This window comes from Microplitis demolitor, chromosome 1 (assembly GCF_026212275.2).
Source record: "Microplitis demolitor isolate Queensland-Clemson2020A chromosome 1, iyMicDemo2.1a, whole genome shotgun sequence".
Classification (NCBI taxonomy): Eukaryota; Metazoa; Arthropoda; class Insecta; order Hymenoptera; family Braconidae; genus Microplitis; species Microplitis demolitor.
The window spans coordinates 11,348,348-11,373,645 of record NC_068545.1 but is presented as its reverse complement, the minus strand read 5'-3'; the positions used below and the strand labels follow the sequence as shown (position 1 = coordinate 11,373,645).

Sequence of the window (25,298 nt, the reverse complement as noted above, 5' to 3'; positions counted from 1 at the left end):
TGCTCAAAAAATTTTGAGGGTAGATTTGAAGAAAACAAGTCATAAGTGAACATTATCAACCACACAATTCGCGGCAACAGACAAAAAGTTAAATTTTGTAAACTAGTGTTATCTCATTTACCAGACCCAGATAATAATTGACCAGCAAAATAAATTACATGACTTCTGTTTGTAATTAAGTCATATAAATTTGTACTATACGAATTTACTATTAATTGAATACAGATAACATTATTGAACAAAAGAATATTTATTTTAATTATAATTATGTGCAGAAATTTTAATCGTTAGGCTGAATGTATATTGAGGTGAATTTCACAATAGAAAAATTAATCTAGTAAATTAACTTAAGAGGATGTTCCTTCGTATACCATTTTGTTTTAGCTTACAGTTGATTTATTTGAGATGTTATCTATTATTTTAATGACGAAATTTATTTCAACAGAGCTTTGATTTTAATTTTGTTTTGATGAGTAAATTTTATTTCTGATGGAACAAATGTTGTAAATTTTTATTTTATTATCGAAATGTATTTAAGCTTGACAAAATTTACTTAGGTATTTACTTTGAACTGAAGACGGTCTTTATTGAAGTGCAGATTGCATTTTAAAATAAGAATAAGTTTGTGTACTGCTAATCTTTTATTTTAGAGCAGAAATTTTAATTCTGTTAAAGAGATATATTGTTCCGGCATAATTAATTATATTCCCAAAGAATTTTAATATAGAACTTATTTTGATGATTTAATTAGATTTAATTATTTAGATTTAATTAGATTTAATCATTTGTTCCATAGCAAGCATGATAGAATTTAAACATAAAGATTTATTTGAAAAATATATCTGGAATGAAAGTTTGGTTTTTTGGTAACGGAAAATTAATGTAATTTTATAATCACGAGAAAATTTGATGATAAAAATTTTTTAAGGCATTTTAGACTTAATTTCAACTATTTTAAATTTTATGAAACTAATTATTGAAGTTCAATTTTATAATACTGGGAATTTTATTTTAGAAGATATTTTAATTTTGATAGAAATTGATTATTTTTAATGTTTTAATTTTGAACATATCCAAATTTTTATAATAACAAATATGCTATTATGAAGCGAAGTTAAATTTTTTTGATAACAAAATTTTTGAGTTTCATTTGAAATTAAAATTTTTATATCTTTATTGCCGAAAACTTCAATAACTGTTTTCTTTTGTTGCAAGGCTTATACGCTAAATTTTCCAAAAATATTTCAAATGTATTTGAAATACACAATTATTCATTTCAAACGGATCAGATGACTAATATTTCTTTCAACTTCTGTTTGTTTGTGTTGCTTACTGACTCCGATGTTATTAGGCTTTGCCTCGTCTTGATTTGAAAATTAAATAATTATTTAATCACTATTATTTGTCGACCTATTTCGTTTATCTCTTAACTTATTACTGTTATTACTTTTGAAATTGAACTTTAGGCGCCAAAATTATTCATGAAATCTTACTTTTCTTTCTACAATACATGAATTATTATTATTTCAACATCATTTAAGTTAAGTTTCAAACCAAAAAAAAAAATATTATTTCCACAATTATTTTCACACACTTAGCTCACTAGTCATATAATTTTAAATTATACATTTAAACAACAAAAAATTTTAGATTTTTTTTCATCACTTGTTAACAAATTAAAAAATATGATTGTCACTACTATCTACAACCAATTTTCGGTGTCAAACACCCAATCTTTCAAAAATTGGCTTTTTATTTTTATATGAGTGTCCAAACTCTTTCTACATTTTAGGAATACCATCGTCTTGACCAACAAAAGAATAATTATTTTCAATCACTTAGTATAGATTTATAATCTGCTGTTTTATAATTTTAGTGTTCGATGACGACTCAAACACAACATCTCCCCTCACCAAGACTGTGAACCAGGGTCACAGTATGACATACTAAGCGTCATCGAAAAAGAATTTTTACTTGTTTAATTAGCAAAAGGTGAACTTTTCTTTTATAAAACTATTTACACAGAATAATTATTCCTTGAAAATGTATGTCTTGTCAATAGTAGAATGATAACTTTTCCAAGGGTATTCTCCCTGTAAATTATTTGTTTGCCAAACACGTGTTTAAAATAAAATAAAACTCATAAATTTCTAATTTTAATAGGAAAAAAAATCTTAATATTTAAAACTTATTTTAAAGATAATTCAATTGTAGACGGGTAAAGGTTGCATACAGAGAGTAATTCATAGAATTTTTCAAAAGAATCGTTAAAAAACATGCACAAAATTATTTCCGGATTTTATCACTTGAGAATCTTGAACTTGGTACCCTACAGTTGAAAAAAAATTTCCCAAGTAGGGTTTCCACTAAAGTTTTCCAGAACAAGTGGATCACCTCAAGCTTTGTTCTTACCTGGAATCTCTAGCACTTAATAAGCACCTGAATGATGTTCCATTCAATTTGCTTTGGGAAAATAACTTTTGAGCTTTCCCACTAGAAAATCTCAAACTGGCAGACCAAACCGTAAGTTGAAATCTATAATATAAAAATGAATCGCAAAATGTGTTGGTAAGCGCATAACTCAACAACGCCTGGACCAATTTGGCCAATTCTTTTTTTAAAATGTTCGTTGAAATGTGCGTTGGAGCATAGAATACGTCGTTGGAAGATTTAATGTCGCGTTCCGAAACTAAAAAAAAGTGATCGCGAACCCGACCAAATTGAATAGTCACAAAATATAATAGTAACAACTTGGTCGGCGATATTATTTCTTTTGTTTCACTTTCGGCAGGCGACAAAAAAAATAATTATTAATAAAATTATTATTTATTAATTAATTAGTAATAATTTTACTGTGGAAGAAAATTTTGATGATAGTTGTGTGTCAGATAATTATTAACAGTAAATTCCGAGCATGCTATTATTTTAAGACATTTTTCTTAAAAATAAAGTGGAATATGAAATTTAAAAAATCTATAAAAAAATAAATCCCATCGTTGTCCCATTATGAGCATAGCTGGAAAAATTGTAGAATAGGTGACAGTTTGCTGTGAAAAAATTATGAGGCAAATCGATCAGTACGTGTTTTTTGTAAATCGACAATTTATACTTAAAAGTTAAAATTTCAACAGAAGCGTGATTCAAAAATTTTTTTGACATTTTTTATCGAAAAGAAATCTAAAAACAATCATTTTTTGACTCTTTAAAAATTTTGTTTAACCTTTTTTTCACGAAGTTACAGGCATTTGATAGAAAAATCTCTTCATTTTTTAAAATTCGATATTTCGAAAACGGTTGGAGGAAAAAATTTGGAAAAAATCATGAAGGCCTCTTTCAACCTATGCTGAAAGATAAAAAAAAACAGAGGTTCAAAATAACTTATTGAGCCACACCGTCCATCGTATGGTATTACACCAATTTAATATAGAGTGGAAACCTAAATCATGCAAACCTTCTCAATAAGACAATTTATAGATAAATTGAGAAAAATATAGATAGCCCGAACTGGGAATCGAACTCAGACCATGTCGGTATCGCACCGAGTGCTCTACCAGTTGAGCTATCCGGCACTATACTATATTCCGTTCAATTTGATCTATAACTTATTGAGCCACACCATCCATCGTACGGTAATACATCAATTTTATATAGTGGGAACTTAAACAGAGTTGATTTTTTTATTTTGCTCTACAATCGATTGAGGCAGTACGAAGTCTGCCGGGTCAGCTAGTAGAGAATAAATGACTATAATTTTGGAATCATTTTTCCACGTAGAATGGTTAGTTTAAACGTGTCACAACTCTCTATATGAATTTTTTCAAAAAATTTCCGAAGCGGGGTTTCCACTACACTTTCCCAGAACGAGAAAATCACCTCAAGCTTCGTTCTCACTTGCAATCTCTAGCACTTAATGAGCACCTAAATGACGTTTCATTCAATTTGCTCTGGGAAGATAACTTCTGAACTTGACCGCTGAAAAGTCTCAAACGGGCAGACCAAACGGGAAGTTGAAATGGAAAATAACTGACTATAATTTTTGAATCGTTTTTCCACATAGAATGTTTGGTTTCAACATGTCACAACTCTCTATACGTAGTTTTTTAACAAATTTTCCAAGCAGGGTTTCCACTACACTTTCCCAGAACAAGAAAATCACCTCAAGCTTTGTTCTCACCTAGAATCTCTAGCACTTAATGAGCACCTAAATGACGTTCCATTCAATTCGCTTTGGGACGATAACTTCTGAGCTTTACTGCTGGAAAATCTCAAACTGGCAGACCAACACGGAACTTAAAAAAAGTCACTGTATTATCATTCCTGAGTCGATTATCGACCAAAGGTTGACTAATGATATCATTATAGTCCGTATATACACTTTATAAACATCGGGGTGTGTCCAGTTGGTAAAGATGTTAAAATTTTAGGCGTTGAATTTCAACACCAAAAGCGCTGTTAAATTTACGCTGCTACCTGTGAAAATATTATTTACCGGCGTTAAAATATTAGTTTGTGTTGAAAATATTTTACTCTGTGAATATTTTCATCATCTCGATCACTACCGTTAACCAGTGTTTTTATTAATTAGATTAATCATTTGTGATTGAAATGGTGGACATAAAATTGTGTAATTCTTTAATAAATTACGTATAACAAAAATAATTATAAAAATATGTCCATAGCAAAATTGAAACTCCTTCCTGATAATATTCATCAAATTTTTATATCTTCTCGTATGTAATACATTTTTTTTTCTTAGTTCTATACGTTGAATTTTTTTTTTTTTTAAATGATTTTTTTTATTTATTTTCATGAGAAACTGACATTTTTTTTATTTTCTAAGCTTTCTAAAATTAATACTCTGAATGGAGGCATTTTACCTCACTTTTATATCGGTATTGTTTCGCCTTTACACTAATTTAACTCTGCCAAATTAAACGACCTACACCTGTGTTATTCTATTTTAACACTGCGCGCTACTAAATTGATTTCATTTTCAACATCGCTTCTTTTACAGCATAGGACATATGCTGTGATTTATATCTTATCGTTATGTATACCCAGCTATCCTGGCGGCAGTTATATACTTTTCCTAAATAACTATCTTTTCTCAGAGAATGCATCGAGGCTTCTAGAAGCATTTAATAAGCACTTAATTTTCACGCTATAAAAAAAAATAATTACTTTTATTCAATGGTTTGCCAGAATTTAATATTCTGGCAGACCATCCGTTTTTTGTAAATACTCCGAAAATCGTTTGTGCACCTAATTTGCGGTTTGCGCACCTAAATAGCACCTAAAAAACACCTAATTTTTACTTAATTCAAATTCAATTTCATTGAGTTGGGTCAGCTCATTTTACGGACATCCTTATGTTCCTACCTGACGCCAATGATTTACATTATTCTTGCTATTATCTGTTAGTTTTGAAATTTTCAATTTATTACTTAATGTTTGTCCAAGCAAAAACTCAAAATTTTTTGCAGTCGTGCAGCCTGGAATGCTTTTACACAGTTGAAAATGTTGTGTTCTTGTGTATAAAAGATCAATGGTTGAATATTTCGTATCAATTATTTGACACCGTCGAGTGTAAATTTAACTAAATTTGAATGTGTTGTCTGAGGTTAATGAAATTTTTTTGTTAATAAATTTATGAGTAATCTATACAACACATTTTTTGTGTTACCTCAAATTTAATACAAATTTATACGGAGAATTTATACGGTGTGAGGCGAGGATTTAATACATATTTGTTTTGTTTGCTTAACACAGAAAAATGTTATATATTATAGACAATATTTAATTTGTGTACATACTAACACAAACATTGTAGTGATCAAATTTCGTAACATACTGAAGAAGTAAAGTAAACATAAATTTTGTGTTGTTTGTCAGAGGACGCTCACTCTTCTCGCGTGCTTTGTCCATAAAGTGCAACTAAAATTTGCTTGTTAATCGAATAGTTTGGAATTATTTAGTACGTGACTGTGAATTCTAGAATAAGAAAGGTCTTCACTACTGTGTCAGATAAATATATATTGATTTATTTGAATTATTCAATTTTTATGTCACATAATATCCTTATAATAATTGAGATAATCATCCAACATAACCTATAGAATCATCATATTGCTTAAGAGTTTATCATTTACTATTCTTCTGTGAATTATTGTTCATGACTTTTTTTGTTTATGTTTTAAAGAATATTTTGGGAAAAATTAATAATTGTTATTAAAATTGTTTAATTTTTTTTCAAAAATCGGATGTTCGCGGGAAAAGAGTATACTCTGTCGTATTTCCAAGTTAAATAAATGAGTTTAAAAGAACAAATGTCGTACTAACCGACTATTTTCTGTAAAATTTTATAAGATTGAATAAATGAATACTTTATTTTCTAGAAATATTGATTATCGGTATTTTGACCATCGCGACCATTATTATTATATGATAACATTTTAAGATTTAATTAATGTTAAATCAATATTTTATTTATTTAAGTCAACTTTTCATTCTTCAACACTGACACAATGTAACTTTAACATAGTCATTAAGTTAAATTTAATGCTAGACGTGTGTTACATAGACAATTAATTTAAGTCAAAATAATTAATTATTTGCGTTTAATTTTAAACTAAATACTTGAGTTCATTTGACACATAGTAATTTGTTAAAACTATATTTAAAAAAATGTATATCTAACCTACTTTTTAAGCTAAATTTAACTCAAGATGTTTGTTGTGTTGGGCTTACACAAAAAAAAATATGCTAAATTTACACAATTTCTGTCTTAATCGATTCAACACTAAGCTCATGTTATTGTTTGACACAAGTATAAAGTGTTAAATTAACACAAAAAATTGAGTGGACCGTTTGGGACATGTGATTTGTGTTAAATTTAACACAAATTTTCCAACTGTGTACACACTCACACAAACATATACACACTCGGACATCATTCTGAAAATAGTCAGAATAGCTTCCTAGGACCTCATAACGCCGAAATCTGATGAAAACTCGATTTTCGAAAATCGGGGTGAAATCAATGACTTCCCGAATTTTTGAAAATTTACAATTTTCTTAGCGGGAAGTTAAAAAATTACAAAAAGAAGAAAAAATCAAATTTTCATTATGTTCGAAATTTGTGAAATTCGGGAGCGACCTGTAAAAAATTTTTAACCCTGCTGATTTTTAGAAAAGTTTCTTTAATCAATGAAAACTTACAATTTTTCATACAAGACCGAAAAACAAGAAAATTAGTTGGATTTTTGGCGCCACCCTAGTATGTATGTCAATATTCTGTTACTTTTGAACGGATGAACCGATCTGGCTTTTTGAGACCGCGTTCGAAGCGGCTCATTAATTCCAAAAATTTTTGAAACATTGAGCATAATCGGTACGATACGTTTGGAAATATTTCAAAAATTAAATTTTTTCAAAACTGTTTATTTTTTTTTTTTATAACTTCTAATTCACCTAATGGATCAATTCCAAAATCTAATCAGCTCTAAAACGTTGTTAGCCGCATCGAACACCACCTCAGCCATCAAAATCAATTAATTCGTTCAAGAAAAACCCCCTGGCGGAAATAATCAAGTTTTTACTCGATTTCAAACCAGTAACTGACCAATAATGCCGACTAAAAACTAGAAATTCCGCCACCTATAATTGAGGCGTAGACATTGGTCACACTTATGTGTTTTCTCTACTGGTGTGGATGTGTGTATTTATTTCTTTCTTTCTGTTTAACCTATATCAAAATTTGCTCCAATAAATATTAAAAAGCAGTGTAAATAATTCAAGATTTGTGTGTGTTAACATGTAAATAATTTTATGATGAATAACTATTATACACACTAAAAAATGGATGCAAAAAAAAAAAAGTGAATACAATAAATGAATTGCAACTATGGGCAGTAAAAACAAGTATTGCAGATTGTCATTAAGACGAATTATCAACAATCTTACAATCTGGAGTACTTCCCGAGTATAATAGTGTTACCGACTTTATAGTTTAACATTAATAAATTGAACTTTTATTACTGAAGTCAGTAAAAAGCTAAATAAATACATTTTATGATAATTTTGTTTGTCAATCATTATTTTTATTTTAAGTTATAATTTATTTATTTAAATTAATTAATTTGTAATGTCTGTCAATGCGGATCAATATTTATTCATTGATCTATATATATCGATTTATATGTATCTCAACTAGTGAAAACATGTCATACGCAACCTCGTATCTCAAAAATATCAGATAGCGCACAAGTAAGTTTACTCGTAGCAATGTGCTCCAGTGTGTTGTTGTAATTAAAAATTTGCAGATTCAGTTAATTAATTTATCACTCTAAATCAATAAACAATAGTTAAGCAATATATTTTGTCATTGTGTTTGTAGGAAACAATATCACGGTAAGTAATAAACATAATCAAATATGAATTTTAACCTATCGCTGTCATAACCGTGTTCACATTTAATTTTATATATTTCAGAGTATGACATCAGACAATGTTGTCCCTTTCAAAATCCATATGGGAATCCAGTGTAGTTTCCTATATGGGTTCGATGAAATCCACAATATGCCATATCGATATAGGAAATCTAGTATGGATTTCCATGTGACGAGCACGCAAAAAATCGATAATTGTGACGAGCGCGTTAGGCCGAGAGAGAGAGAGAGTACGCGAGGAGTGGGGATATCCACTAGAGCGAGGAGAATATTTCAAAGTTCGCCACTAGGTGGACGCTGCGCTGGCTGAGTTTCTCCGAGGTGATCAGTTGCACTAGAGTACTTATAACCGATTTCTCAGCACCGTTTAGTCAATCCAGCTCTCGATCTGAGTATCACCCGATCGGGCTGACTACACATAGAAGAACCAGGTATTGGCTTCTTCTATATTTGAACTACGTCGTTATACAACGGTTGTAGAAGGGTGTAGATACCCTGTCGCGTTTGTTGACGAAAATCTAGGCCGATTTGTGCGTGGAGAAGTGTATTTCCTTCTCCGTACAATCTCGGACGAGACTCTGAAACTTGGGGACTCTTGGAGAAGACGAGTATCGGACATTTTTAAATAACACGGGCTTCACCCGGTTGTTAGATGGGGAGGCGCGGAGGTTAAATCTCATCCGTAGAATCGTATTCGCGAGAACATTTGTAAACTGTGGAGTTTTATTGGGAAAAGAAACGTGTCTCGTCACACCGTATAATTTAAGTTAATCATTATTACGTTTATTTAATTGAATAATTGTTAAATTTGGCCGAGATTAAAATATTATATAAAAACGTTTGCTTCTGTTCAACTGTAATTTATTTAAAATTAATGATTTATCTTGCCTACCGAATATTATAAATAAAATTATATTTGAATTGACAATGTTGGTTGTTTATCTGTTAAATCCGTCCGTATGAATACCTTATATTTTAAGACGAAATAAATAAGAAATTGCCTAATTTACGCGACCCTCGCCTAAACCCTGGAACCGACGAGCTAATCAACACAAGGAGATTAATTATTAAATGTTAGTTAGTTTTTATAAACTTCCGTAACGTCACACCCATGTGGATTCTTACGTCACTTTCTCATTGAAATTTGATGCACCATGTCAAAGTCCATATCGAAATCTTGGATGAATTAGGAATTAGAAAAATTTACATAAATCGTCACGTTATTGATACAAATATAGTTAACAGCGTATGTGATTTCATAAACTTTCCCGGAGTACAATTGCCTTTGTACGACTCCTAATTTAGTGTTTTGTGAAAATTATTCGTCATTTCAATAAAGATGTAATACTTCTTGAGTTTATTAAAAAATCAATAACTTATTACAAGTACTTATATAAAGAGCATCAATTTTTTGTTGAAAGATTTCCTGCCAATAGAATACTAATCTGTTCATTTATTCATATACGCGTATCAATAGACAATAGACATAACAATCCAGATAACCCAAATTCGATAGAAATTACTTAAAAAGAAACTCAAATTCCTATAAAAATTTTCCACAAAAAAATTTCTCTTATCGGGAATCTAGATACCTATGATTTCCTACGTGGATTCTTATATAAATTCATATACTCCTATATTAATTCTAATGGATTCTTGCATGAATCCGTACTTTTCTACACAGATTCCTATGGATTCCCATGCAATCCCTCAATGGTTTTTTTTAATTGGGTAACCAAAAGGACAAGGGCCTGTTGTCTTTAAAATCTATGATACCCAAAGATTATAATGTTTGTGATAATTTGAAATAGATCCTTGAAAAATAAACTTATTGTTTTCTGTAACACGTAATATTATGTATAAGCGGTGTTTTAATATAATATTGTATATTAGTTTGATTTCATAATTTTATTTAAAAGATTTTATTTGAAATGATTAGAAGTATTATTGAAACTATGGGATACTAATATAAACTACAATTTATAAAATCATGTGTCTCTCGAAAAATTTGAGAGAAGTATTGTGTTTTCATAATCAATAAATATTAGCACCAATAAGTTTAATAATAATATTGTTATTTGATTACGAATAATTGAAATTGATAATATATTTCTGAATAAAATGATCCAAAAAGCACATTTATGTCTGTGCTTTTATTTCAATTAAGACGTACATGTTACATTTTTCAGCAATTTTTCGGTGCAGCAAACACGTATCTTATAAAATGAGAAAAAAAAATCGGTCTGTCGGTTGACTCTGCGGGCCAGCCCCAAAACTTCCCACCTATTTCGAGCTCCTGGAGCTCGAAAATTTGTTGTAGATACATTTTCGAGCTCTTCGAGCTCGAGAATAATTTTGTATGCCTTTGTTATCGAAAAAAACATTTTTTACCATTTTTTTCTCAAACGATATTTCTCGAGCGAATAAACTGATTGAGACGTTCGAGATGGCAATCGACGCGTTTTATTGAGTTCTAAAATTCATCAGATTTTGAAATTGATTTATCGAGTCGTTTTTGAGAAATTTTAAAAATACTAAAAAAAATTTTTTTTTTAATTCTTTCGACAACGGTTTCTCTTGAAAGAATTGACCGATTTTGATGTTCAAGGTCGCATTCGACGTGGCTTATGAAGATTCCGAGTCCAGTTGACTTTGGAATCAATCCATCTAGAACATAAAAAGTTATCCAAAAGAAAACATTTTTGAAAAAGTATATTTTTGGAATATCTCTGAACAAACCGTACCGATCAAGTTTGCTTTTTTTTCAGCTTCAAGATATTCGCAAGCCGCGTCGAATGACACCTTAATAATCAAAATCGGTTCATCCGTTCAAAAGTTATAGATATTTACATACGTACGTACGTACATACATACATACATACATACATAAATACATACATACATACATACATACATACATACATACATACATACATACACTCGGACATCATCGTGAAATTAGTCAGGATAGCTTCCTAGAACCTCAAAACGTCAAGATCTCTTAGAAATTCGATTTTCGAAAATCGGACTGAAACCAATAACTTCCCGAATTTTCGAAAATTTGCAATTTTATTAACGGGAAGTTAAAAATAATAATTAAATACATTTAATATTACAGATGTCTTGGAAATTTATAGGAAGTTTGATTACTTTTTAGATTTGTGAAAAGAATTAATAATGTAAAATGAGCGAATGCACAAAAGGATTCTTGTGTTAATGTAGAGTGGAAAACTACATAGAAATCACGTATAATACTCGACATATGGTCGGTATTACATCACGAGAATAATTTATATAAAGCAAAGTGATTTGAGAGCACGAGGTTATACTTTAGAATGCTCGATGTAGATTGAATGTCACGGCGGCGTCTTGTTCCTTCGTTACCGCTCGATGCTGGGGTGGACAGCATGGCTGTCCCAGCGGATTTTCCTATTGGCTTAAAAGCGCGCCAACAGAATGTAGTTAGCCACCGATTTTCGTGATTGGTCGGCTGGTAGCGAGTCTCTCAGGCCGGCTCGACACGGCCTTGAGAAAGAAATTGTATGTGCCGGACCCAAATAACGACCCGGCACTATTCTGACTTTGAAATCAGTATACGAAAAAACGAAAATTGTTTTTAATTATTTATTGAAAATAAATATGTCTTATGAAATATTCAATTACTTATTACTTAAATTAGTAATTATTTCATTAACTTATTAAAAATAATACTTACATAAAATCAACTTCAAATACTTAAAACTTTCAAAGGTTTTACACAATTTAAAAAAAAATTAACCTCAAATTTTTAATACCCTTAAAGTTTCAACAAATTTTTTATCACTGATACGTTTTTTATAACATAATTTAGGAAACATTTATAGATAATATATTTACATTTATATAAATAATTCACGTTTTATAATTAATGTATATGAAATGTTGTTCGTACATTGGCTTTTCTATCGATTCCAAATATAACCACTTGTTTTCGTGGAGACCTTGCGATTATTCTGTATACTAGTTAACCTAATAGTCAGTAAAATAAATATACACTTTTAATTATATTTGGTGGCCATCATGTCGTTTTTGCGGTACGCTTGCTCGTGCAGCTCTCAATTTTACTCTCTACTAAACGCGCCAAAAGAAGTTAACTTCAAAAAATTAGTTTTTTTTTGGCCAATCCTGATATATACATCGCTAAATTGTAACTATATAGAATTATTTAATTATTAATAGTTTATACTTAATCGTTTCATAATTTTAAATTAGAATTCAAAATTATAACCAGTTAAAAAATAAAAAAATCCTAATAATTTTGATATTAAGTGGAAAGAAATCAAATTATTGGAAAAATAATTAAAGACATTTCTATTTATTTTAATAGAAATTGTTGGACATAAATATAAATAAGATGTTCATCTAACTGTTATAGATAAGCTCTCATAAGCGCTTTTTTTTTAATTATTCAATCAGATAATATTGATAAGAGTTTTCCAGTTAAGTAGATGCCACACAATTGATTGTTTATAAATTGATTTCTCATAGACAGAATGTTGTTACTGTTAGATTATCGAGTTTTCATCATAAATTCTCGATGTTATTACTGTGTAACTATTACATAATCACCGCGAATTGACCGTGGATTCTTCGTTTAATCATTGAGAAAACTAATTGCATACCCATCGTAAATACATCATGTTTTCACTGTGGATCAATGACATAAACACAATGAAACCGTTGTGTATTAACTATGGGTTCAAAGTACAACGAACGTGGATTCAGCGTGAAATCACGGTGATTATTCATTGTGTTTTTACCGTAGATTTGGTGTGGGAACACCGTGGACCCAGCGAAAAACTACCGTGGAAATATCGTGGAAAAATTGAACAAATCAACCGTGGAAACTACATAGGTTGCACGGTGTTTCCACAAACAGTGTTTCCACGGTGAGCTCAAGGTTGCGAGCGTTACAGTACATTGCGTATATTTACAAAATAAAAAAAAATTTTTTTATAAAATGAAATCAGCAGAAAGTTAACAGTTCCACAAAATTTTTTTTTGGATAAGTATACATATATTAAGTTTTTTTTTACTTCCACTTTTGTGAAATTTATAAAACAATCAATGCAATTAAAAAAAAATCTCACTTATCTTAAAAGTGACTGAAACATGAATGATTTCAAAAGCTACATGATGTTAAATCTGTAACGGAGTAAAATTTAATTTATCATCAAGGAAAATCGTGGTTTCCCACGGCTGGTCAGTTACCCGAGCCGAAACCCCAAATAAGTACCCGTTAGAGTTTTTCGACTTATCGCCGGGTGCGCTAATTGAAGAAGCTCTGTCCCAAAATTAATTACGTGGGGAGACCATTTTCCGGAAGTTGCCGAAAATGGCCGAGCTGAAAATATATAACTACAGGACAGCAGCAAAATCGAGGAGAGTCGGTCAAGCCGACAAGCCTAACGGACGCCCATCTGCCGTGAGCCTTATCCAGAAGACCGGAAACCAAGGAAAGACCAAGGGAAGCTAGATAGACGCCAATGGTATCATCCGGTAAACAAGTGCAAAGTTGAGTGTTAACATCGTAGTGCTGTGCGTAAATCAATTCTCGGCAGGTAAGTCAGAATTAATAAACTAATTAATATCGAGTATAAAACCATCGGAAGTATTAATAAACCAGCGTCTCCGATAGAATCAATTCTCGGCGGGGGAAGCCAGAATTTATTGTAAAAAAATAAAATAATAATTAACCACGTGTTTGGTAAAATAATTCTAGGCAGCGAGGCCAGAATTTATTAATCATTAATTGTAAATTAAGGAGTAAAATTTTTCGGCAGGAAGCCAAAAATTATAATAGTTATTAAGTCATTGTTATATGATAAATTAATCGGTAATTTAGTAGGATAAAATTTATAAGATTGAAAATCAAGTGCTGCAAAATTGGGATAAAGATTGAGATTTTAATTAATTAAAATTGCGAGTAATAAGTTGATGTCCGTAAATTGTTAAAGGAAATTAAAATTGAATGCGAAGAAAGAAAGACACGAAATAGAGAGAGATAGACTGATAATGATCCCAAACACAGATCCAAGTACATTTGTGATTTTATGAAATGCGGAAAAGTCAAAGTTTTAGAGTGGTCAATCTAAAGCGTAGATTTGAATCATATAGAACATCTGCAGGAGGAAATGGATCGTAGAATAAGAACATGAAATTATTCGGATAATGACGATTTATATGAAGCTTTGAAAATGATTGGGAGAAAATTCTGCTGAACCGATTAGAGAAGTTGGTTGACTCCGTACCGACGTGATGTGAGGCTGTCGTAAAGTCTAAGGGATATGCTACTAAATATTGAATTTCTCATGACTAATAGTGCTAATTCTATGTTAGAAAAAATTTTTTTCAATGATGTCAAAATACTTATGATCCACCGTTTTTTGAATTTTTTAAAATTTCAACTTTATTTTATTGCGAACTAAGGTTATTTCATCACTATTCTGTAAAACGTTAAGTATCATTCAAAAATATAACTTGATAATTTTTGTGTTTTTTGTTGACTCTCAATGTATGAAATAAATATTTTTGAGCGCTACTGTACATCCTAAAAGACGTCACTATAATAAACTTTGAAAGAAGTTTTGAATTTATCGTTTTCGACTAAAGTCTAGGACTGCACTCAAAATCGAGATTATATTGATCTTGTCTTGATCTCGTCTCGACTCATCAAGACGAGACCAAGACGATACTATAAGTTGCAATATCGAGACCAAGACCAAGACCCACGAAAATCTTGCAATGTCTTTACAAGAACCAATACATTGTAATAAATATATGCGAAATAGTTTTATCAAGATTATGTGTTTATACATGACTATAATTCGATAGTTAATTAGGGTCTTTTGACTTTTCTGAAATACTTTTATTTAAAGTAGAGATAAAACTCAAACTTAATAGGATTATTTATATTTTTATAGATATAAAGTGTCTGAGTATGTTAGCATGAAAATATTTGAATGTATATAAGTAAAATCATATATATTTGGAATATTATTACACGGTTAGTTTCTAGCACTCGAAAGAGTCACTATATAGTCCTTTATTTTACTTTAAATAGAATTGATTGGAAGTCAACATACTGGGGGATTACTTTTACAAAATAATTTGTAAAAAATATGATTGGAATGAAACAAAGAAGGGACGAATCTAACAGTGACGATGATAATGCTTGTAAATTCAGCTATCAATCTAATATTTATTTAAATTTACATATTTTATCAGGAAATAATAAAGGACTATTTTAGTTTTAATTTCTAAATTTTCCGCATTAAATAAATCAGAATTTTGATCTTACGATACACTAGAGGTACACCTCTATTAACATGTATTTGAGCAAGATTCTGGAATAAGTATCTTGAGTAAAACCCCTAGCTGCTAAAGTCTTTTTCTACGTATATGTCTTTCACAAGATCGTGTATCAAAAAACCTATGACCGGATTTGTGTATGTCTTGCTCATGGTATTGTACGCAAGAATATTAAAGATATCGAACACGTACAATGAATCAGCGTCTGAAGCATTTCTTGCCCCAGTAACTTACAGTAGATACTTACGCATGGCTTGCTCAAGATCTGTTCAAGGCCCTAGGTCAATTTTGAACCTCGAGCAGATCTTGAGCAAGCCATGCGCAACTATTTTCAACGATAGCCTTTCTCCAGAATCGAATTACAATCTGGCACAAATTTCTTTTGTAAGGCTAGTGCTAGGCTTGCAATTTAAATCTAGCCACGGTCATAAGTATCTGCAGCAAGACACATATGTAGAAAAAGACACTAGCACCTATCGATCTCGAGAACAAACTTGCTCAAGAATTGAAAAAGATTGTTATGTAGGTGAAGAAAAAGATTTATTATAAATATTAGTTATTTAATTAATTGCTCATAAACTATATTTAATATGTTACAACTTATAAAAAATATAGTTAAAAAATATAAGAAAAAATAATCTGTATTCAGAAAAAATTTAATAACAAATTTGATACATATTTTTAAATTATACCAATTATAAAATACAAACCAATGAAATCTAATTGTGTACAATATTAAAATTAATATATAAAAACTCAGAGTAATTCAAGACCAAGACACGATCTTGACAAGACAATATAATAAATTGACTGATTTTCGAGATCAAACCGGGAAAAAATGCTTAGATATGATCATATCTGTTTATGTATGATCATATATGAGCTCAGATATGATCATGCCTGTTCATGTATTATCCTATATGGTCGTATATATGACCATGCATGACGTCAAGTTTGATCATGCATGATCGTACCTGTTCATGTATGATTATATATGAGCTCATATATGAGGCCATGTATGAACTTGTATGGTCATATCTGCACTCAAATAGGGGGAAAATGTTCAGAAATGATCATATCTGTTTATGTATGATTATATATGAGCTCATATATGACTTCATGTATGATCATGCATGAGCATGCATGATTATATCTGCAGCTTTTTACGAGAAAAATTAATCAGGTATGATCACATCTAATTTAAATTATTTAATTGGTTATTTAATATTTAAAAAATAATTCAATAAATTTAATACAAAATTTGTGATAAAAATTACAATCGAATATTAATTGAAAATAAAAAATAATTAAAATTAATGATCTGATACTATTTTGTAGAAAGTACATAATATATATTTATTAACCTCTAAATTTAATATTTTTCATAAAGTATTAAATTTAGAAAATAATAAATATTTTTAAAATAATTAATTAATAAATTCATTAAAAAAATACTAAAAAGTAATGAAAATTAAATATTTTATTGAATTATTAATTTTTAATATTTGTTTTAATTTTTAATATTAATTTCTCTACAATAAATTTTATTTATCAACCTAAGATTCTACTATTGTAGATTTTATGACTATTTATTTTATATATTATGCAACCTAAGATTCTGTTATGGTAGATTTATGACCATTAATCGTACTATTTAATTTCAATTTCAATATAAGTAAACGTATCCATGTTATATAATATACATTTTAATGATAATATATACAAATGTTCTTGCAAATATGTGCAGACATTATATTCCCGGGTACATCAATTCGATGTTTTCAAAAAACACAGTATGAATACTCAGAACTGACAAGATTCGAAAAAGATCCTGTCGATCATACATGATTATTTACGATCATACATGGTAATATATGATTATGTATGATCATGTATGATCAGATCCGAAAAATGGTCCTCCATGATCATACCTGCTCATGTATGATCATGTAGGACCATGTATGAGCATGCATGATCATGTAGGGCCATTTTTCGGATCTGATCAGATCTGAGTATTTATACATGATCATATATGATCATATCTGAGCATTTTTTCCTTAGAATACGAGACTTACGTTTTAAGTTTGAGATCAAGGCGAGATGGAAAGTGTCAAGATCGAGACAAGATCGTTCCAATCTTGTCTTGTCTTGACTCAAGTGCAGCCCTACAAAAATCGCATAATGAGCGATTCTTTGGTTTTCCATCATTTCTTTAATTTCAAAAGGTTTTTTTGGCGAAAAACCTTATTTCTTTAATCAAAAACATTAATTATTAAAATAAATTTAAAAAAAAAAATTCTTTTCGAAAATTGTTTTTTTTTTTTTCCTTTTTTTTTTTTTTTTTTCAAAAAATTAATTTTTTCGAAATTTTTTTTTTAGTTTTTCTTCCTTATCATCTTTACAATACTTTTGATGTTAAGAAAATCATCGAATTACAGCGTGTTGAAAATCACTAAAAAATTTGGAATTTTTCTTTTATCCCTTAATTTTTGTGACCAGTGTATTCAATTTTCTTAGGGAGACCTCAATAATAGTGAAGAGCATCAATCAAATCTTTGTTATGCTACACATAGATAGTTACAGTCGATAAGTGCTAGTTATTTATCCTTTTTACTCGCCTTTTTTGAAACTGTTTTTAAGTATAGTTTCAAATAAGATAAGAAAAAACATCAGCTAACACAAAGTAGTTTTATTGTAACTTATATTAATTTAATATATGCGAGTTATAGATTGAATAACTTCTGTATTGTATCAATTACTATTATTTAAATGAAAACTATCAACTTTTCGGTTGTTGTATTTTTTATTAACCTTTAAACGCTATACCTTAAAATTTGCACGCTACGGGTAATGCCGATCTGACAGACCACTATTAGAATTACATTCGGATTTTTTACTTTTGAGAAGGGGACTTTATCTATTACACTAATAAAACTATATCTTCATGAAAAAATTCAATTCTTGTTTACCGAAAACTAACTCAAATTACTATAATAATTCTAAGATCATAAATGAACATGAACGATTCAAAAAAGAAAGAAAAGTGTACATTTTCAAACACAAAAGGACCCAACTGTCTAATTGGTTCTCAAACATTTCTTATAATTTGTTTGAATTTTCACGTAGTCTATATTTATGAACAAGTAAAAAATGTAACCTGATATTCGTGATTAATTTGGTAAAGAAATTTACGATCTGATCATGAAAGTACAACTCAATTTGTAAATTGAATAGATTAATTTTTTTTTATGTCGACACTTTTTCGTATATGTTTAAAAATAAATAATCTGAACAGTGTTTGGAAAAAGTTGTACTATTTGAAGATATGCATCAAGACTATATAATCATTATTAAATATTAAAATATGAAAAACTAAAATAAAGATGAAGTTGAAATCGATATTTCCCTCTGACATTTTTCCATAATGATGATAAAATAATCAAATAACAATAAAATTATCTGTGAACTATTGTAATTAAAATACTATTATCATACCTGTATTCAAAGATCGCACTGTTTGCAAAGTCAATCAGTTTTTAAATTTACAATAAGCTTATAAAATATTAGCTCTAAGTTGTCATTAATTTAAGTATTTTAATTTTGACTGTCACTGAGAAAAATACGTGAAAAACTAGATTCTAGTCAAACTTACTGCGATTAATTTATAATATTATTGACGACGCCCGGTTAGTGTTACTTGTCTACTTCTTGGTCTCCTTGACTACCATACAACAAACCGCATTACTCATCTATCAAACTCGATTGTTTTTTGTATATAGATGAGAAACTTTTTTTTTTTTTTTTCTGTACGATTACGTATATTGTTTTAATTATTTACCAGCTCCTACTAAAATATAAATAATTTCAAAAATAGAAAAGAAAAACTCACACACACGCACACATAGAAAAACACTACAAGAAACAAAGTATTAAGCATAAGAACTACTTTAAATTTCGCGAAATATTTGTGTCATTACGTTAGACTCAATCCAGTATTACGGTACATATCCAATAGGTGCTCGCTCAATATGTACTCGTCAGTCCCTAAATTTTTTTTTACCCGTACTACAAGTTACGCAGTCTCCTCCCTAATAGCCACTTTAGCTTGAAATTGACAGTAATTTGACATTGGAATTGCCTAAAATTTGCTGCCCGAATTCGCAAACAATTTGGCAGCAAAAGTTGTAAAAAAGAACTTGCGGATAATTTTTCCTCAATTTCCCTCATAGCACAGTTTGCTTTAGCAAAAGTTTACTTTATAAATGTTTCCTTGAGATTTTCGTCAAATTTCCGTCAACTTCAGACTTTTCTGTTTCTTACGACAATTTGTAAGCAACTTGCTATTCAATTTGACGTCAATTTACTACCCGAATTAGAATGCAAATTCTCTTCAAACGTTGACGAGCAAAAAGTTGTCAATTTTCAGGCAAATTTTATCTCAATTTATTATTAACTTGACTTGAAGAATTGTATTTACCATCAAATTGTAGACATTTTTACGTATAATTTGCTTACCTTGTGAAATGGTAAAAATGAACATTACCGACTTTATCTTCTACTAAAAAGTTACTCTAATGGCTACTTTAACCGTAAGAAGTAGATAGTAGAGATGGGCACTGGCCTTGTGACGAGTAATTTTACCCACTTTTGACCGTCACAAAACGGTTTTGTGACAATTGTAGTTGTGACGCGACTATCATAAGCCACTGCCATCTGGCAGAATACATTTGAATTAGAACTAACAATATGTTTTGAAGTACCTGCGCAGGTACTGTGTCTATCCCTGATAGCCAGACTTTGCTCTACAAGTTCTGTCGTGAAACGTTTTCGGCTAATTTAACGAGAAAATTTCCGGCAAGCTTGGCTTAATAATACTTTCCTTTAAGTTGGCTTCAGAATACGGCAGTAGCTTGAATGTAACTTGACAGAAAAACTTGCCGTCAATTGAAAGTGAAACTTTCAATCAACTTAACGTCATTGTCTGACAGTAACACTTGTGGTCACATTTGTATTCAAGTTACAAACAATTTACTGTCAACTTAAAAGTAACTGCTTGCTCTCCAACACTTTCCTTTAAGTTACGTTTAGATTACGGCAGTAACTTGTAGTTAACTTACGGTTAGGGTGGCTATCAGGGATGCTTTGTACAGCTTGAAGCATTAATGCCTGGTCTTTGGACGTAATCTAAAGGTTCCACTGATAGCAACTTTAGCTTGAAATTGACGATAATTTGATGTTGAAATTACCTGAAATCCGCTGCTTGAATTTGTAGATAATTTCACTGCAAAAGTTAAAAATAAAAATTTATGGTTAATTTTTCTTCAATTTAAAGGTAAACTTTTACCAAAAAAAAACAGTCAGTAATGTTAATTCTTACCATTTCAGAAGGTACGCAAATTTACACATGAAACTGTCTACAATTTGATGGTAAAAAAATACTTAATAATTTTTCAAGTCAAATTAACAATAAAATAACATAAAATTTGTCTGAAAATTGATGACAACTTTTTTCTAGTCAACTTTTGAAGTGAATTTGCATTCTAATTCGGGCAGTAACTTTGTGTCAAATTCAATAGCAAGTTGCATACTAATTGTCGTAAAAAATGGAAAGGTCCGAAGTTGACAGAAATTTAACGAAAAATTCAACAAAACTTTTGTACAATAAACTTTTGCTCAAACAAACTGTGTTATGTGCTCAGGTGCCTCAGGTGCTTCCATCTGCTAATTAATTAGTGAACTTGAGATACATGAATAGGCGCGCATTTAAACTCCATTTGAAATTTATATATTAATACTTATTGCGTCTTATCAATATTTGGCCAATAAAATAGATAATAAATCATCGTGGCATATACTTATTTAATTATATATTTAGATTATAAAAATTTGAATAAATGGATAAATAAATCTTTATTTTATATTCAAAGAAATATAAATACAGTTTGAGTGGTTTTGGAACGTTTCCTGTCACCCGATACTTAAAACCTAAACAAAACACACGCATAAAAATCATGTATGCCTATACATGATTTTTATGCGTGTGTTTTGTTCTATAGTTAACCGTAAATATGGTTATAAACAAATACGTACTCTATAAACAAATAAGAAAAGGAAATATATAATAAATAAATGTTATTTATAAATAAAAACCATATCACAAGAACTTAACTATTATTGTTAATATATAGTTCTATGTTAAATGAAAAGTGATTCGTATAATAAATAAATTATTAAAAATATTGAAATATAGCATTAGAATAATTATAATGATGTTCCACGATAATTGATAATGTCAATTGTATTAAATAATTAAATATAGAATAATTAGCCAGTGAACACATGACCTTATTTTGACGTCATACGTAGGTCATAGAAATGTCACGGCATCTTATGTAAATTTGATGTCAATCTAACTTTCTACATGACTTCAATATGATGTAAAAACTTGACATCATATTGATGTACGCATGACTCTTGTATGGCGTCACAGTTATGACTCATGTGTTACGAACGCTTGACATAAAATCTACATCACAGTGTTACGTAGTAATAAAGTCATTATTGTGTATCATAATGACGTAATATTAAAATCGTACATTTATGTCAGTTGCAAAGTCACGGTTATACGTAATATGGATGTCACTCTTTAATCATATCTTTCCATTAGTGACAAGTCAGTACTTTACGCAATGCTGCTGTAATTTCCGAGTCATAGTTTTTTATCATCAATTTATTAAAATGAACCAATCATAGAATAACTACTAAATGTCGAATATTCTTAGGGCCAAAGTGATCGATAAACTCGATAATATATTTTAGACGTTTTAGATTAAAACATTAGCGTGAGCATAAAAAAATTAACTTTATTTTTTTAAATAATGAACCGAAAATATTATTGAAGATGACAAAGAAAATGTAACGACAGTTTGAACTCTTTTGATATTAAGATTGTAAAGTTTAGTATTGCAATTTTTCAATTGATTAAATTTCATACAATTTTGTGGAATTATTCAATGTTGTACAAAATTTTATCTTAGATTTTTCAAATTTCACATCACAACAGAAAATTAAAAAATTTGAAGAGACTTTATTAAATTTTTTATAATTATCATTTATAAGTTCATGGAATTTTTTTAAACTTTGTAAAAATCCATCACGAAAATTTATGAACTATGTATTTACCGACATTTCACTCTAAATACATCAACTAAACATAAGAACTCTCATGATGTGACCAATGAGCAACGTTCAGGACTGCCAGGCTAGAGGAGCCGTGTTCGAACCCAGCAGACGCCCAGGATTTTTTCATAATTTACTGCTATCAAATCTTGTATCTGAATTCGTAATACGTTCGCGCGGTAATAATCAAATCGGAAATTCGGTATTTAATTTTTTTTTCTTTTTTTTTTTTTTTTCAAGAATATTTTTTCCGGATTGATGATTTTGACATCACCCATATGTCATACTGACGTCAAGGAATGTCATACAGACATCACATTTACGTTAGTTATACGTCAGTTTTACATCAGAATCGTACGTAAAAAAGTGTGAAATAATGAGTCACACCTGACTCATTCATGACTTATATCTTACGTTAATGATTACATAGCCTAACGTCATTCTGACGTCATATTTACGTAAATGTGTTTACTGGGATATAGAGCAATACACCTCTGATAGTCTAGAATATTTAACTGGAAAATTGTATCCCAGTACAGGAAAATAGAATATAAATAATATAAGTAATACGAAGTCGTGGAATGGATAAAGTAAAGAACGTAAATGTGTAAGCTTATATTCCAAATTTGTATTTGTAGAGAGTATAAATGTATAAATCTATAAATCTATTTGGTAAAGAACTAATTTATGTATATATATATATATATATATATATATATATATATATATATATATATTGTATGAGCATGAGTGTGAACATAAGAGTAGTGGGTAAAAGTTGGAGAGTGGAGGTCAGAGATCTCTCGGCCGTCTGATGTAACATCACTTCTCTCCGAGAACTTTTGACGAATACAACTGTTATTACTGATCAAGTTTTACCCATACTTTATAATAAAACTCAGTCTTCAGATAAAAGTTATTTTTTCAATTACATCTATCCTTATCCATAACTTCATTGTTTCATTGAACAATAATCATAACCATCATCATCGTGGTCAACAATAAATTTATTCACTGTTTTAAATTCAAAATTGGTCCCGCGTGACATCGAACTGCTTACTGTCCAGGAGGTGGCGTCAGCTCCGACCGTAGTAACCTCACAGGACATAACTTGCATTTATGAGTAAACTCTATCGTTTAAAATCCCTGGTTAAAAAAAGATATTCAACAGGATTAAAACGGATTAAAATGGTAATACTTACAAATTCTGCTAAATAACGTAAATCCTGTATCAAAATTTGCAGTTAATGATATCAAATACTTTTTGATACTAAAATGTTCGATAGGAGCAGTGGGGGGATGGGGACACTTTGCCAACGAAATGTCTGCCTAATCTGAAATTTACAAGGTTGGCGGCAGTGATAGTAAAGGGGAAAGGGGGGATATTACAAAAAATTCATAAAGGAGTTCACACATAGAGTCATGCGTAATAATTGGTGCCATTGGGGTAGCGTTTAGGAAAAGTATAAATATCAAATACAAGTACTATATTTAGATAAAGCAGATTTTACAAAATAGTCTGAAAGTTTATTAATAGATGGCATATTCATACTGAAAATTGGTTAGATAATAAATTTCTTAGAGAACGTATGAAAATAGCAAGCATGCCGATTGGTTTATAAATTGAAGCGAAGTGAATCTTAATATTATTATTTATAATAGTAATAAACAATTACACCTGATGTAAACTCTAATGATATGATTTTTATAATTCTAAATATAGTAACTAATTATAATAAGAAAGTTTAGTCCAGGTAAATAATATTATAATTAATTATAGAATTTTAAAAGCATTTTATCAAGAATATTCCAAACACGGATTAATAAAATTTATATACAATTCAATGATTGATAAGTTTACTTTTGGTTTTCGATTTGAATATTTTTTTATTTTATTATTTTCTTGACATTAGAAAAGAATCGATTTGATTTCCCTATAGGTTTTGTTAGGCTTAAAAAATTAATTAATTTTTGCTCATTGTCATGCTGCCGTTTTTTTTTTTTTTTTTTTTCAATAAAAATCGATAGACACGAAATTGTCCGCTTAAGAGAGGAAAATCCTTAAATTTCGTTAAATATCAATGTTTGTAATGAAATTTATGCACTTCTACATGATGTCTATCACGAACAAACAGTGCAAACTCGAAATTCCGCTGTATGTCATTTTTGACCGCCAATTGAAGAGATAGATTCTCGCAGTCAATTTTGATAATTATATATAGGAATCGTATGGATTCGATTCCAATGCGAATTTTTTCAGTATTTATGTGTTGCTCATCGTCATGCTGCCGTTATTTTTCAATAGACATCGATAGAGATGGC

General features: G+C 29.8%; 1 protein-coding gene across 4 annotated transcripts in view; it reads right to left on the bottom strand.

Moving 5' to 3' along the window:
* Nucleotides 1-19,881, bottom strand: part of LOC103575181 (DNA-binding protein RFX2) — a 246,426-nt gene extending 226,545 nt beyond the window's left edge. For 3 of the 4 annotated variants that reach the window (XM_053737591.1, XM_053737601.1, XM_053737602.1), the window contains exon 1: nucleotides 19,293-19,881. The gene's annotated coding sequence lies outside the window, so the exon portion shown is untranslated. The remainder of the gene's footprint in view (nucleotides 1-19,292) is intronic. The other variant, XM_053737599.1, reaches the window with a different exon arrangement.
* Nucleotides 19,882-25,298: the final 5,417 nt, after the last annotated feature.